The sequence below is a fragment of the Hippoglossus hippoglossus genome, chromosome 5 (assembly GCF_009819705.1).
Source record: "Hippoglossus hippoglossus isolate fHipHip1 chromosome 5, fHipHip1.pri, whole genome shotgun sequence".
NCBI lineage: Eukaryota > Metazoa > Chordata > Actinopteri > Pleuronectiformes > Pleuronectidae > Hippoglossus > Hippoglossus hippoglossus.
In genome coordinates this window covers 2111269-2126268 of record NC_047155.1, presented here as the reverse complement: position 1 = coordinate 2126268, position 15000 = coordinate 2111269, and the positions used below count along the sequence as shown (strand labels likewise).

Below are 15000 nucleotides of genomic sequence, written 5' to 3'. Positions count from 1 at the left end.
ACTGCGGCCACTAGAGGGCGCCGTGAAATAAAACTTCACAATGTTGTCGTAATGAGCTGCTCCGCCCCAAACGACCTACACGGTGTCTTCTCATCTGAACCTCGATCAACCAGAGAGAGAGAAGAGAAAGAGTAAGAGAGAGAGAGAGAGCGAAACCGAGCTTGAATATAATTGCTGTCAGAATAAAGAGTAAAACAAATAGAGGAAAGAAATAAAATAAATGGGAAACAACTTTTTGCAAGCTGTCAAAGTTTGCGTTTGAAAACCTAAAAACTAGAAACAATCCAATCCTCAGAACCTGAATTAGCTTGTGTCCGTTTCCTCAGCTCGTTAGTCCACAGACCTCATTACTGGGAACGACAGTGGGAACGGACCAGTGGCTTCAGTGATGACATGACTCATTTACATGTCATTAACATGCTCTTTACATATCTGACCTCCTGCTTTCTGAAAACAACACGGAGACGACGTGTTCACGGGGGAAAGACGCAGGAAACGTCCGACTCAACACAGCCAATGACATTCAACCACGAAATGAAGCAGCGATCATTGCAAAGTGCACGCCCAGCAGCTAGTCTGACACGCCCCCCTAACAAAGCCAGAGAGCGGAGGCCGACATTTTCTAATCACGCCGGAAGTGGTGAACCAATCACAACAGAGTGGAGCAGCTGGGTTTTATCAGGAGGGGGGTCTTAAAGAGACAGGAGGTAAAACAAACCCTCAAAAGTCCAGGACAGGAACTATAATCCCGGACGTAAAGAAAGACTGACATGTCTCCTAAGTCCCCGACTCCCTCCCGATTTTCCTACGGTGGATATAAAAAAACGTGTTTCACAAAAGTGTTGAGCTCCTGTGAAATAAGACGTTTGGCTGAATCCTGGAAGTTAAGTTTCAAGAGCCGAAAAAATCAAAGCTCCACTCCAGAGTCGAAACACTGAGCGCTGAGTGAGAGTCGCTTCTCTAAAGATAGTCGCCGGGAATTAGGCCACAACGGCAGCTTTGAATAACCTGCTTTCTTCTGTCTCTCGTCTCATATCAAACCTTTTGGCGTGTGTGTTTATGTGCACGTAAACTGAGATGTGAATCTGTTTCCTCGTCGCAGTGATCGTCCTGTTGTTCCTCTGCCAGCGTGATTAGACCCGAACGAGCGACGCACTTCAGGAGGAATGTGGGTTTATGTGATTTCTATAACAGAGAGGGCAGCTTTTTAAAACGTGAACTTGATAGTAGTTTATACAAAGAGTTTACACACCCATTAACAGTCCTTGCAGAGGACACGGCTAAAAAAAACAGCTGTGTCTATACGACATGAACAGACACACACACACACACACACACACACACACACACACACACACACACACACACAAGCCAGCGCACTCTGACCCTCTCCACAGGGCGCCATGCGTGACGGTGGCATTAACTTTCAACAGAAAATTAGCCTCAGCCAACTAATTAACCAGCTCTTAAATCTCCTTAGTGAGGACATAGAGTGTGTGTGTGTGTGTGTGTGTGTGTGTGTGTGTCTGTGTGTGTGTGTGTGTCAGAGTGTGTGTGTCAGAGTGAGAGAAACAAAAGAACATGAGGGTGTGTGTGGGACAGTCAAAAAAGGATAATGTGTATGTGTGTGTGTGCGTGTGTGTGAATGTTGAGCAAAGGTTAATAGGACCTCAAGAGGCATAAGACAAGGGCCTTGTTACCTTCCCAGAGCTGTCTCCTCCTACCACACACGCACACGCACACACACACACACACACACACACACACACACACACACACACACACACACACCACACACACCACTCACTCGGAGCCAAAGCCGGTGGTCTATCGAGCAGCAGGGTAGTTCATTACTGTCTGTGGCTTACACTTGCACTAATACTCCTTAATACCTAACACTCTCCTCGCATCACGCTCGCTCTGTGTCTCTCTTCTCTTTTTCTATCTATCTGTGTGTGTGTGTGTGTGTGTGTGTGTGTGTGTGTGTGTGTGTGTGTGTGTGTGTGTGTGTGTGTGTGTGTGTGTGTGTGTGTGTGTGTGTGTGTGTGTTTCACAGACTCTGGTGTGAGTGGACAAAGTTGAAGTCAACTAAAACTAACCCAAGACTATGTTTATGTCTAGAGGTGTGATCAGCTGATGTTAGCTGAGCATGTCAACTATCACTGTCATATCCACATACTGTGTATATATATATATAAAATTAGAGTTAGGTGGGTATTTGTTGTATTTGTCGTGACTCTGGACAAACCGGACCATGTGGTCCCCTCATGTTGACGTCCTTCCGTCTCCGTTGACCTCCCCGTCTTTCCCCTCCATTTACCCGAAGACGTCATTCTTTACCTCCTGCTCTGTTTGCACACCGTCCCCTCACCCTCTCCCCGTCTGTCGGCGTAATTTCTTATTGTCTCTCACCCTGTCACCTTCCCTCATTCTCACCGTTTATCTCCCTCATTTTACATCTTGGGCTGTCACTTCCTCGCCACCCCACCTCCTCCTCCACCACCACCACCACCACCACCACCACTCCACCTCCCATTCCATCTCCATCTATCCATAAAGCTGCGTCTTTCTAATCGCCCTCCTCTCTCTTGTTATCTCTCTCCGCTCTAATCTTTAGAAACGGAGAGGGCTGCTCTTATGGCATAGTTATATCTGCTCTGAGAGTCGGTCGACACAGTCGGCTGGCTGCTGCTGGTATATTGCGTTTCTCTGGGTTTTGTTGCTCCTTTGTCAGTCATGCTATTCTGGGCCACAGACTGACAGCAAGATAGAAAAACACTCGGGCTCGCAGACAGTTGCACTTCTGTTGCTTTGCAGGAGTGAGACAAAAGTTGTGCAAGTTAGACTTCCAAACATGGACTACTTTTATTTTTTACCATTATATTTTCAGCTGAAGTTAAAAGTTAAACACAGAGACTCATCAAAAGGACATGAACAAAGTTTCCATCCTCAGAATTTTCCAAAAAACATCCATCCATCGTGTTCCTCTCATCTGGGCTGAGGACGTCCACATGTCCCTTTCCAGCTCTTCCTGGGGATCCCAAGCTGTTCCCAGGCCAGATGGGATATGTAGCGCATCCACTGAGTTCTGGGTCTACCCTGGCACGACCAGTAAACCCACACCCGAAGGCAACCAGCAGGCGATCTGGTTGGAAGCCCGACACACCTCGACTGTCTGTCTTTAGATGTGAGGGAGCAGCGGTTCAGCCGAGCCCAGAACCGAGAGAACACACATTTGAATTTGAAATCTCCGTCTTTCGGTCACTAACCAGAGCTCGTGACCAGCTCCTTCTTCACCACGACGGCCCGATACAACGCTGACATCACTGCTCATGGTGCAGCTCCCCGCCCGTCCACTCCATCTTCCCCTCAACAAGAATCCCTAACTCCTTCACTCACGAAAAAACAACAGCTGAGATATTTTGAGCAAGCGTGGTTGAGTTGGAAAGGTTTGCGTATCAATACATAAAAGACGAAGACTGAAATGAAAAAACAGTTGCACTGCAGAACCTGCTTTAAAAAAGGGCCTCCGTGTTATTTTAAAGTTTAAAAGCTAAAGAATACATCGGGAAGGGGGGTCGTCACATGTGCCAGAAGTCATCGTGGGTCCATGTCCCGTTATTGACACTTGACAGGGGACATGTGCACAAGGCTCTAATCAACATAACAGCATTAGACAGGAAGAAGCAACAACAGGCTTCCGGGTATAAATGTTAACTGTTGCTTGATTAATTATGTAATTGTGTTGCGATCTCTTCACACAACAGTGGACAACAAGTCATCTGCACCAAGTGTTTTCTGATTTGATGCACAACGCGACAGGACGACACCGTTGTCAACGTCTCGCAAACAATATCCACCAAAATAAATCATTTCCTGTGTCCAGTAAGTGGCGCCAAGACCATGACTGAAAATACAACAACTTCCTGTTTCACCGTGAAACTTCAAATATTACGATACGCCTAACGGTCCAGTCAGTAAATAAATTAGTAAGTGATTACATTTTCTAATTTCTTTCTTTCTTCGGTTCAGGTTATACCTCAATACGCTTTTTCGTACATCTGAGCGTGATACATGCGACGACCATATTTCGTGCATCCGGGCGGTCTGGGGTTTGGTGGGCGGTCAGACGATTTAGCCACACCCACTTCAGACATACCGTATATATTTTTTCGCCACGACTGAGGCGTTTGCCAGGTTTTAATCGACGCCCTCAAACATATGATTCATTGGGGATAAAAAGAAGTAGAAGAAGATGTTAAACGTCCACATCCGCTGTTAAACTGACTAGTTTTTGAAGAACGAGAGGTTTTATAATTAGAAGCTGTTGATGGTATTTCTGGCGTTAATTGGGACTCGAGTCTGGGCTTTGAAAATGATGTGACTGTTTCAAACTCCACTTACGGAGCTGAAATGGGTCGTGCACCTGTTTCCTGCAGGGCCGTGCATGTTTAAGAGTGTTTCAATGGACCATTATCCCACTGCACAGGATTGTGAAGGACTTAAAGTATTTTTCATAATTAGTCAGTTGAATAACCCGACAACAAAGTCTCGTCCAGCAGCTGCTCTGCAATTATCCTCAGCTAGTAGAAACAGACTCGACTCCCTGAAAGGCTGGAGGAGGGAGGAGGGGGAATTATTTACTCTACTTTTCAACAACGTAAGAAACACAGAAATATTCATACTTTATTAAAACTGATCACATTTTGAAGCTAAAGGTCCGATGCACAAAAGCAGGTGGGTCGTGGGTCATATGTAAACGGGTCCAGGCGACTCCAGATTTGACTCGGAGATAAATTGCGGACCCTCTTGCTCCCCCTCTCTTCTTCTGCTCCATTTCTTATACTTAAGATTGATGTTATTATATAAATCCAATTAAGAAAGGGTGCATTTAAGAAATAACATTGTTTTCATGCTTCTTTCACGACTGTTTGTTTTTTTTGCTTACTTTGAAAGTAAGACCGTTTTCCTTAATTTGGACTTTGTAGGACAAACAACCCAACATGTGCGTGCTATTAGACTTAAACGAGAAATAGAGCAACACTGTGAACGTATAGAAGGACACGTCCATGTCTCTCAGGCTGTTGTCTCCTGGTGGAGCGACGTCGCTGCTGCACAGCTTTCATCTAAAAATATGCTCGACAGGCTCCGTGTTATTTACAGTCGAGACGCCATTTGCTCTGTAGCTTCCCGTTAAGTCAAAGTTGACGTGAATGTATTTATAGCGCGTTTAGCAGCAAACGGAGCGATTCACGACGCGCTTCACGGAGAACAAACGCACAGAGACACAGATTAAATGCAGATCATCGGATTCTTTCTGTAGCGCCTCTGTAGCTTGTTTCTTCTTAACCAGACGTAGAATCTGCGGAAGTTAAGTCTTTGTTATGTTAATGTTTCCATAATGGATGTTTTTAAACAGGCCCGGCGTCGGAAGGTGTGGAGACGACGTCGCTTCTTTCAAATGCACGTATGGATGAAAACACGTCTTTTTTTTTGTTTAAGGTTTATTTAACTGGTTTAATTCCCACTGTGCGTAAGAATTCATGACTGGTTGGAGACAGGAAGTGGATTAAACTTCCCTCGGTGGCGCCGACACGATGTTCATGTGACGGCGTTCACCTCGCCGACATGTCACTGTTTCCAGGTGAGACCCAAAGTGCTTCCGTGATGGAAAAGGTCGCTGCTGCATGTTCTCAACGTGACGGCGACATGTTAAATCTCCCGCACATTTACATAATGAAGAGCATCTATGAAAGAGACATTTGTCTCCTCATCCTCTTCAACTTTCTGATCTTCCTCCATACCCCCCCCCCCCCCCCCCCCCCCCCCCCCCCCCCCTCTCCGCACCTCCTCCTCAGCAATCAACAACCTTTATTCCTCCTCCTCACCCTCTCCCACTCGTTCTCCCATCATTTGTCATTTCTGCCCTTTATCCTCCACGGCCAATCGCTCTCGCTCTCTCCTCGTCTCTTCCTCTCACCTCCTCCTCCTCCTCCTCCTCATCGCTTCACTTCTTCCTCCCAATCTCTCCCCCCCCCCACTTATTTATCTCCCTACATCGCTCTTCCTTTTCGCTCCCCTCGCTGTGACTGACAGGTGAAGCGGCGGCTGCCATGCTTCCCGGTCGGGGAAATGGTTTTTTCCAATGGTCTATCCGTCCGTCCACCTGTCTGTCCAACCATCTGTCTGTCTGTCTGTCTCACTTAACCAGGCTGGGTGTCCTGTCACCGGCAATGACAGAGGCAATTATCTGTTAATCTGCATTCAATCCAAGCGCACACACACACACACACACACTCCCAATAAATGCACATACACAATCTGTGTTCCTCCTCTAACTTCACATGCACTTTCCAAACAACAATTGTGTACGACAGGTGGACGGGTGATAAAATAATGGAATCACATGTGGACGGACAGATGAGTCGGTGAATAAATGGAAGAGATGAAGAGAGAGATTAAAAAGGAGGGAAAGAAAAGACGAGATGATGCTGGATTATACTTGTGCACACAAGGCAAGAGTTTAGTCAAGTGTGTTTGTATTTTGTTTTGTGTGTGTGTGTGTGTGTGTGTGTGTGTGTGTTTGTGTGTGTGTGTAATCAGAGGCAATATCCAACCACCAGACAAATATTATGATGTTTGTTCTTATCTCTGCGTTCTCTCTCTCTCTCTCTCTCTCTCTCTCTCTCTCTCTCTCTTCTCTCTTCTCTCTCTCTCTCTCTCTCTCTTTCTCTCTCTCTCTCTCTCTGTCTCTCTCCTCTCTCTCTCTCTCTCTCTCTGTCTCTCTTTCTCACTCTCTCTCTCTCTCTCTCTCTCTTTCTCTTCTTCTCTCTCCTCTCTCCTCTCTCTCTCTCTCCTCTCTCTCTCTCTCTCTCTCTCTCTTCTTTCTCTCTCTCTCTCTCTCTCTCTCTCTCGGCAAAACCTCTTTCCCAACTTTAATCTCTCCAGTGATCACTTCTCTCTCTACACAACATACACAGCATCTGTCTCTCGTCCCCTGTCTTCGTTCCACGTGCACACCGCTGCATCCATCAGAACCACTTTCCATAGGAGTTAATCCACCAAAACCCCACATCAGCACATTTCCATTAATTATGAACTATTAACAACACATTTCAATTTATGTATTTCAGGCTTTTTCTATTGCTTATGATAAACAAAGTCGCTGCTGAGATGTGAGAACAAGCCAACATGGCAACGACAAACTTCGATTGGACAAGAAACAAGATGACAAATATTACATTTAGCCAAAGTGAGAATAAAGCGAATTAAACTCAAATATCATCTCAGATCTTCTCTGTCTCCTCAGGCTAAACTCCATCACTGTTTATATCCTCGACTCACACTTATGTCTCATTTCCTCCTTTATTTTCTATCTGCCATCCATCCATGCCCCCCCCCCCCCCCCCCCCCCCCTCGTCCTCCTCCCCTCCCCTCCCCTCCCAATCTTGTTGATTAAGCAGCCTCCCGGTCTCTCTTGCCTAACATCTTCTATTAAATATGGATTAATTACTCCGAAACCTTGTTAAGCTCCGTTAAGACCTCTTGCATTAATCAGCAGTTATTTTAATGAGAGGAAGGGAAGTTTTTAATGTGCTGCGCCGTGTATGTTTGACTCCTCCGACATTCTAACCAGCTCGGTGGCGTCTTGATTCTTAGTTTGTTTCCTCGCATAGGAGACTTTTGGAAATCCAGCTTTATCCACACAGGGACGGGTGGTGGAGCACGCCGCCCTCCTCTTCATCAGCTCACCCTGATCTTCACAGTTAGCTGTGACCTCGAACCTTTAATAACCCACCCTGATACCGTGAATACAAAGTAATACCATGATCTTCCAAAAAGGGAAATAGCGTGATATTAATTTAAGCTGGTATTGCCCGCCCCTTAATCTCTGATAACCGTCAACGAGGATCTTTACCCTGAACCTCCGAGAGCTGGAAAGTGACTCAAAACGCTATTTAATGAAGTCACGGAGCAGTGAGACGCACGAGAGGAACATCTGCAGCCTCCTGCCCCGAGGCCGGAGTTAACAGCCTCCGCAGCCGACAAACAAAAAACTGTTTCCACATCATTTATGCCTTTTACCACTCGACGGCTGGATCCTGTCTGCGATGCCGTTCTGCCCTTCGCAGGCTGAGGGCTCCGGATGCACTGCTCCATCATTTATGACTGCTCTATAATTTATGGGCTGCTCTGAAATCCTCCCTGTATAATTCATGTAATGAACGAGTTAACTGTAATTAATGCTTTAACCTGTTGTAATGAAAGCATCGGTGTCCGGCAGGCAGATCTTTTATTCAGGCGGAATCTGCCTAAACAAGATGCCGGGGATACGCGTTGGTGCCGGATTCTGCGGCTGCGATGAAAACAGATATTCATCAATATCTGTTTATATATTCATATTCTCATCAAACTTGAAATATATCTGTATCTTTAATAAAGAGGTTCAAAGCCTGAAGGTTTGTTGGTGTCTACTGAATTAAAGACGAAGATCTGAGTTGAAGTACTTTTCAGGATTGAAACAATTTAGCTGCAAACTTTCCTGGAGAATTCTCACCATCACGTTTTACACAGAAATACTATTATTATTATTATATTTGCACACAAGGAGCCTTTATAGAAGATGCTGTTGTGCATGTGGTCTCAATACAAAGTATGTGTTTTTGCAGTAAATGCAAAATGTACAGGATTTAAAGAAGTATGTTGTTGCTTTCTTAATTTTTAACAGAATACTAAGCAGGAAATGAGGAAGAGATGAAGGAAAGTTTCGGGTTCAAACCTAAAACTAAATTCCAGGGGAACACAGTTGGATTATATTTGGAAAAGCATCATCATTTGTTTTAAAGTTCTTCCACTTTATACGTTTTCCCACCACGGAGCTGTTTCCTCCTCCTGAGCCAAATCAAACCGATTTTCTGTCACTTCTCGTTTTACATTTTAAAAACCCATGTTGTCAAATATCCTCCGGCCATTGAAGAAAGGAAGTTATCTGTAGAACCGATGCGGCTCTTTAATGGCTGCAGCTGTACATTTGTTTCCGTGGAGTTGTGTGAGCGCTGCTGGATTCCGTTGATGCTCCAGACAAATTCCCCCTCAGGGCAAATAAACATCCCTTTTTCTTGTCTTTCCATTAGACGTGTTTCTCAAAGCTGCGTCGTCCTTCACTGCTCGTATATATCTCATTCGGTAACTGTCAAATATCTCCGTGGCGTATATACACACAACTCGGACAACATTTCCCATCACTGGAGAGCGGCTGTGAAGTAGCTTTGTTGTTTTCACACAACGACTCTGAGGCGTCCAGGCGAGAAACATTTCACTCAGAGCACGAGGAGGTTTGTTTTGGTCGTGATAAGTGTCAGTGAGCATGTTCCTGTGTTTACTGACCTCCGACGCAATGTGATGAGATGAAGATGACCAATGAGAAAGCAAACCTGGATCTTGAGAGAGAATGGAGAACGAAAAGAGAGAGAGAGCTTTTGTTTTAGCTGTGTGGCACAATCCAGTTCTTTCTATGGACCCGTTCTAAGAGAGTTATTACTATTATGATTATTATTAGAGTTATTAGAACATAGAAAACGTGAGCAGAGCAAAGGGAGCAACACAACAAATGACGAATCAGCAAAAGGCTGCGTCCTGACTGAACAGATCCAATCAGGAAGCGCTCGTGTGTGTTTTCGTTTGTTTAGACTAAAACCAGGAGTTTTAAATGAAACCGGGCTCAGCAGTGATTCCAAACTGTTTCAGCGTCTCTAAAACTCCAGAGTCCGGTGGACGCCCAACGTCCCCGTAGCAGAGTGGATGCGTTGTGTGGATGCAGCATTCGTAAAAAACCTTATTAACTGCAGAGAGAGCCCCCCCCTCTCTCTCTCTCTCCCTCTCTCTCGCTCTGTAGGCGCCACTACTCGCTCTGCAGTTCATTCAGCGTCCGACACAACTCTCTCTTTCTCACACAAACACACACTCAGACACACACACACACACACACACACGACGCCCCCGGCACTCAGCGTGCCCTGCTATTAGGCTGTCAGGCAGTCGGGCCAATAGAATAAGTGCCATGGATTAGACACACACACACCACACACACACACACACACACACACACACACACACACACACACACACACACACACACACACACACACACACACACACACACACACAGGGAGGACGGACAGCATACTAAAGAGAGAGGGGCATGAGGTGACAGAGATCCTGCCATAGAGCTCTCTCTCTCTCTGTCACACACACACACACACAGACACACACAGACAGACACACACAGGGAGAGAGAGAAAACAATTACAGCCACTCAGCCAGTCGATAACACACAGACATAATCAAATTTGTGTCATTTTTGTCTCTTCTTGACCTCCTGTCATCCTTTGTCTTTGTCGTTTCCTCCAACCACTCGTCCTCTACTCTTCCTTATGCACTTTGTCTCCCTCCTCTTCCTCCTCTCCTTCATCCTGGCCCAGACAGGAGTGATGAATGAGGCAACGGACGACAAGACTATCTCTCTTCCCACAGTCTCGTCCTTTCACCTCCTTCCCTTTCTCCTTGTCTCCTATTTCTTTCTCCTCAAGGTCCTTCTCTCCTTCTCTGTTCCCTTCTCTCGTTTTTTTCATTTCTCCTTGATCCACCTCCACTTCCTCTTCACCTCCGCTCTCTTTCCATCTTTCCTGTCTCCGTGCCCATCCACGATTTCTCTCTGCTTTCCTCCTTTTCTCAACGTCCTACTTCATCCCTTTCTTTTTTCCTGTGTTCTACACTTTCTCTCCCCATATTTCCGTCTTCTCTCCTCCCCGTACTTCCCCCTTTTCCTTCTTCTTCCTCGTCCCATTGTTTCCTCCCTCTTTTCTCTCTTCTTCTAACCCTTCTCCATCAATATCCCCTTTTCTCCTCCTCTTCTTTTTACTTGCTTCTTCTCCTTCCTCATTGCATCTCCTCCTCTTTTTCTCTGCACAAATTAAACCCATTTTCTCTCCTCATCTTGATCTCTCCTCTCTTCCGCTCTCTGTTTATAAGACTCTCTCTCTCTCTCCCTCCCTCTCTCTGCGTCACACGTTCATATGAAGCTCGAGACGCACTAATCACATAAAGGCCTCTATAATTGGGGAATTGAAGGCTGTTGATTCGATCAAATCCGAAGACGTCCCCCCGTCCCTCCGACACGTCAACACACGAGACAAACAAGTCAAGGAGAGACAGACGGAGGAATTGATGGTCACTCCCTTCCTCTTCCTCCTTTCATTCTTTCCCTTTCTTTCCCTCCGTCCTCTTCTGTCCTTAAAGTGCCAAAGAAATCTAATTAAGTGGGATCTAAATTGTAAATTGCTTTTCCCCTGAAAACACACACACACACACACCTCAACGCCCTAGTGGTCACCTCCAGATTCGACTGGATGTAGCAGTTAGCGGTCACTGGATCAGACGCACAGCTTGGCAACAACACACACACACACACACACACAGACACATGCTTTTCCTTTGTTGAACGTGAAATATGAAACAGGTGTAATGAATAAAGTTAAAGTTTATTCCAACTACAGACAGGTCGTCCTGCCGACCTAAAGTAAACTAGAATAGAGCTCATACCTGTGCTGAGGCCCAACAGGCCCCTGGAATCAGGCTGCAGCATATTACCTACACATTCTCATCAGGATCAATAATTACTGGGAAATATCAAAAAAATGACCATGAATCTCTTGCAATGTTAAAGAAAGTGAAAAAAAGAATCCCGGAGCTGCCCCCTGATCCAAATCCAAACTTTTATGGGTTCTTCCCTGACGCATGACGCAACTTTCCACCAGGTTTTGTGGAAATCAGTTCAGTTTGTTTTTGTGTAATCTCACTTACAGACAAACTGTTAATATAGACCCAACTCCTGCTGCTGGTCGTAAAGCATCACATTCACTGTCCACACAAGATCTTCATCAACCCTCTCATCAAACTCTCAACAGGAAAGTGAATCAATGTTCACAGACTAGAACCTCTTGGTTGAAGTTAGAGGAGGAACATGAGCAGAGGCTGATGACGAGAGACGAGACACAAACCGCAGCTTCCACTGCTGAAGTCAAATACTTTCAGTCTAAATCATAATAATACTGATTAAACTATTTTACCGGTTTGTTACCACACAGTTTCATTACCTCACACAATGATCTCTTCCTAATCAAAAGTTTGTGTTTGATAGATAGAGAGATAGAGAGGTAGATAGATCTTTGTACATGTGTGTGTTAAGTGAGAGTGTGTGTGTTTGTATTAAGTGTTTGAGTGGTGTGTGTGTGTGTGTGTGTGTGTGTGTGTGTGTGTGTGTGTGTGTTGTGTGTATATATATGTCATGATTGAAAGATCCTATGTGCGAATATCGCCCCCTAACGGCACAAAGGCGAACAACAACCAAATTGCGCAATATCCCTCAGCTCTTTATGTTTCTCACACACACACACACACACACACACACCACACACACACACACACACACACACACCACACACACACACACACACACACACACACAGACAGAGAAACACACACACACACACACACACACACACACACACACACACACACACACACACACACACACACACACACACACACACCTCTGATGAAGTAACTGTTTAGGTGCGAGTACTGAGCACACTTCATAAATAACATCACGCACATCGCAGCCAAACTCAACTCCAGGTGTGAAGAGTGAACCGGATTAGATTCCTCCAGCACGTGATTAATAACCATGTCTCATATAAACCAGTTTATAGCAGATCTGGTCTTTAGGACACATTCTGGCCTCTTGGAGACTTTATTTCACCATAACGCGCAATGAAGCGGTTTCCCTCCGCGGCACCATTACGCACGGAGAGGGAGAGATGGAGAGAGAGTGGGGGGGGGGGGGGGGGGGGGGGGGGGGGGGGGGGGGGGGGGGGGGGGGGGGGGGGGGGGGGGGGGGGGGGGGGGGGGGGGGGGGGGGGGGGGGGGGGGGGGGGGGGGGGGGGAGGGGGGGGGGAGGGGAGAGAGGGGGGGGAGAGGGAGAGAGAGAGAGAGACGGCTGCTCCGCCGCGCTGCAGCGCTCATCCAGCCGGGACAGAGACGAGGAGACGGGGGGACGAGGGAGGGAGGACTCGGTTTTCAGAGCCAGTCTTCCCTTCAAAGTCCCCTCTTTCTGCAGCCTCACGGGTCTGAATACCAAGCAGAAGGTGCCGAGGGGGGCCGAGCGAGGCCGAGACAGACCCGAGCCTCTGCTGCTGCTGCTGCGCGCACTGAGATCAGCTCTGACTCCACCTGATTTATCCACCGAGAAACTGTGAAATGAGGGTTTTGCTGCTCAGTGGAGAAGAAGAGCAGATCGAACCCAAACACCTGAGGTGATGGAGTCTCTTATTTTGACCCAGAGTTCCACAGCATCGTAATATCAACGAGTTCGATTCACACGAGGGGCTTTTATTCTGTTCCACACAGTATTTGTGCAACAAGCATTAACTGACTTCAACTTCTACATAAGCGCGGTTTGATTCCATGCGCGTATTAATCCTGATTTCCATTCGGGACGTTAGTGTTTTATCAGGGAATCAAACACGCGGGAGAGACGGAAGCTAAATCTCCGCTGGTGCTGCTGTAATCCGGCGACTGGCTCCTGTTTTCATCGATGATCGATAATAATCATAAGAATCGTGTCTGATTGGATTATAAATCCTGAATAAAGCTGCCAAACGCCCGCGATTCTCCAAACATCTCCGGTGCGTAACAAGTGCCCGAGCAGAGCTGCTCCGGACTGCGGCGCAGAGACGCGACGGATCCCGGAGCCTCCACAAACTGAGCAGCTCCACACAACGGAACAGAATATGAATCTGAACATATCAGGTGGAATCAGGGTTTTAACTCAGCTGCAGAAGTTGAATAAAAAGCTTTCAGAGGTTCGACTTCTACGAGACTAACTTGCACGTGAAGCTGTTGTTTCCTATCTCACGTTCAGAGCAGTGATTCCACCTCTGCGTGAATAAACCAAGTGACGCTTTTACACAGTTCGCGCTTTGCGCTGAAGCGGAGCCTCGACGCAGCGACTCCGCATCGAACCATCCAGAACAGACGGTGTCTGCTTTGTGCCCGCACCTCGCGTTGTTCTGTGTGAGCTTCATTACAACAGCGACTTGTAACCGACAGTGAAACACAACACTTTGATTGCTCGTGAACCCGCAGCAGCGCACGATCCGCGCGTTACGAGCAGCTTCGTGGAGCAGGTTCCATCCAAACTTCGCTCCGGAGCTCCGGTGCGCGCCAGGGGGAGAGCGGAGCGCGGCCGCACGTGAAGGAGTCCGCTCCGGCACCAGTGGTTAGGACTCAAACCACCGACTCAGCAACGAACTGGACGTTAAAAACTAATTCTTCCAAACAAGACATTCATGTTTCAGGAGATTCGAGCTCATGCGTTTAGATTCCCGCGCGTATTCACGTGCGTAAAAGCTGTAAAAGCTAAAAGCAAAACGACTCCAGCGACGTTTCACCTTCAAATTAACCAGAAATATAACAAGTGCAGCAACAAAGTCACAAACCCAACGTGCACGTCCACTTTATAAAACGCAGTGACACTCGCTACGGATCCAAACTCAGAGGAAAAAGCGCACGAGATCACAAACCAAAAAATATGGATGAGACATTTTCAATAAAAAATCCACAAACGCAACAAATAAATCCGCTTTACCTGGAAAGAACTGTCCACCGGTAAATCCCAGAAGTCCAAAGTAGAGGACCGCTGCCGGCAGCACGAGGGAGTAACTCCGTTTATATCCATTTCTCTGAGTTTTGGTTCCGTTCTTCTTCTTCTTCTTGGTTGAAGCTGCGGTTTATCTCACATGCTCCCGTGCGGCGGGTGAAGTGGTTTCCCTCAGTTCGGGGTCAGAGCAACGGTGACAACAACAGAGAAGAAGAAATCCTCGCATTGGTGGATGAGGAGACGCAGAAAGAACGAGAAGAAAAGCAAAGACACCAAGAAGT

The 15000-nt window shown here is 46.6% G+C and overlaps 1 protein-coding gene across 1 annotated transcript in view; it reads right to left on the bottom strand.

Moving 5' to 3' along the window:
• LOC117761171 (receptor-type tyrosine-protein phosphatase T-like) overlaps window positions 1-15000 on the bottom strand; it is a 152834-nt gene that overhangs the window by 137606 nt on the left and 228 nt on the right. Inside the window, exon 1 of the mRNA XM_034584837.1 lies at window positions 14708-15000. This exon is cut by the window's right edge and continues 228 nt beyond it. The gene's annotated coding sequence lies outside the window, so the exon portion shown is untranslated. The remainder of the gene's footprint in view (window positions 1-14707) is intronic.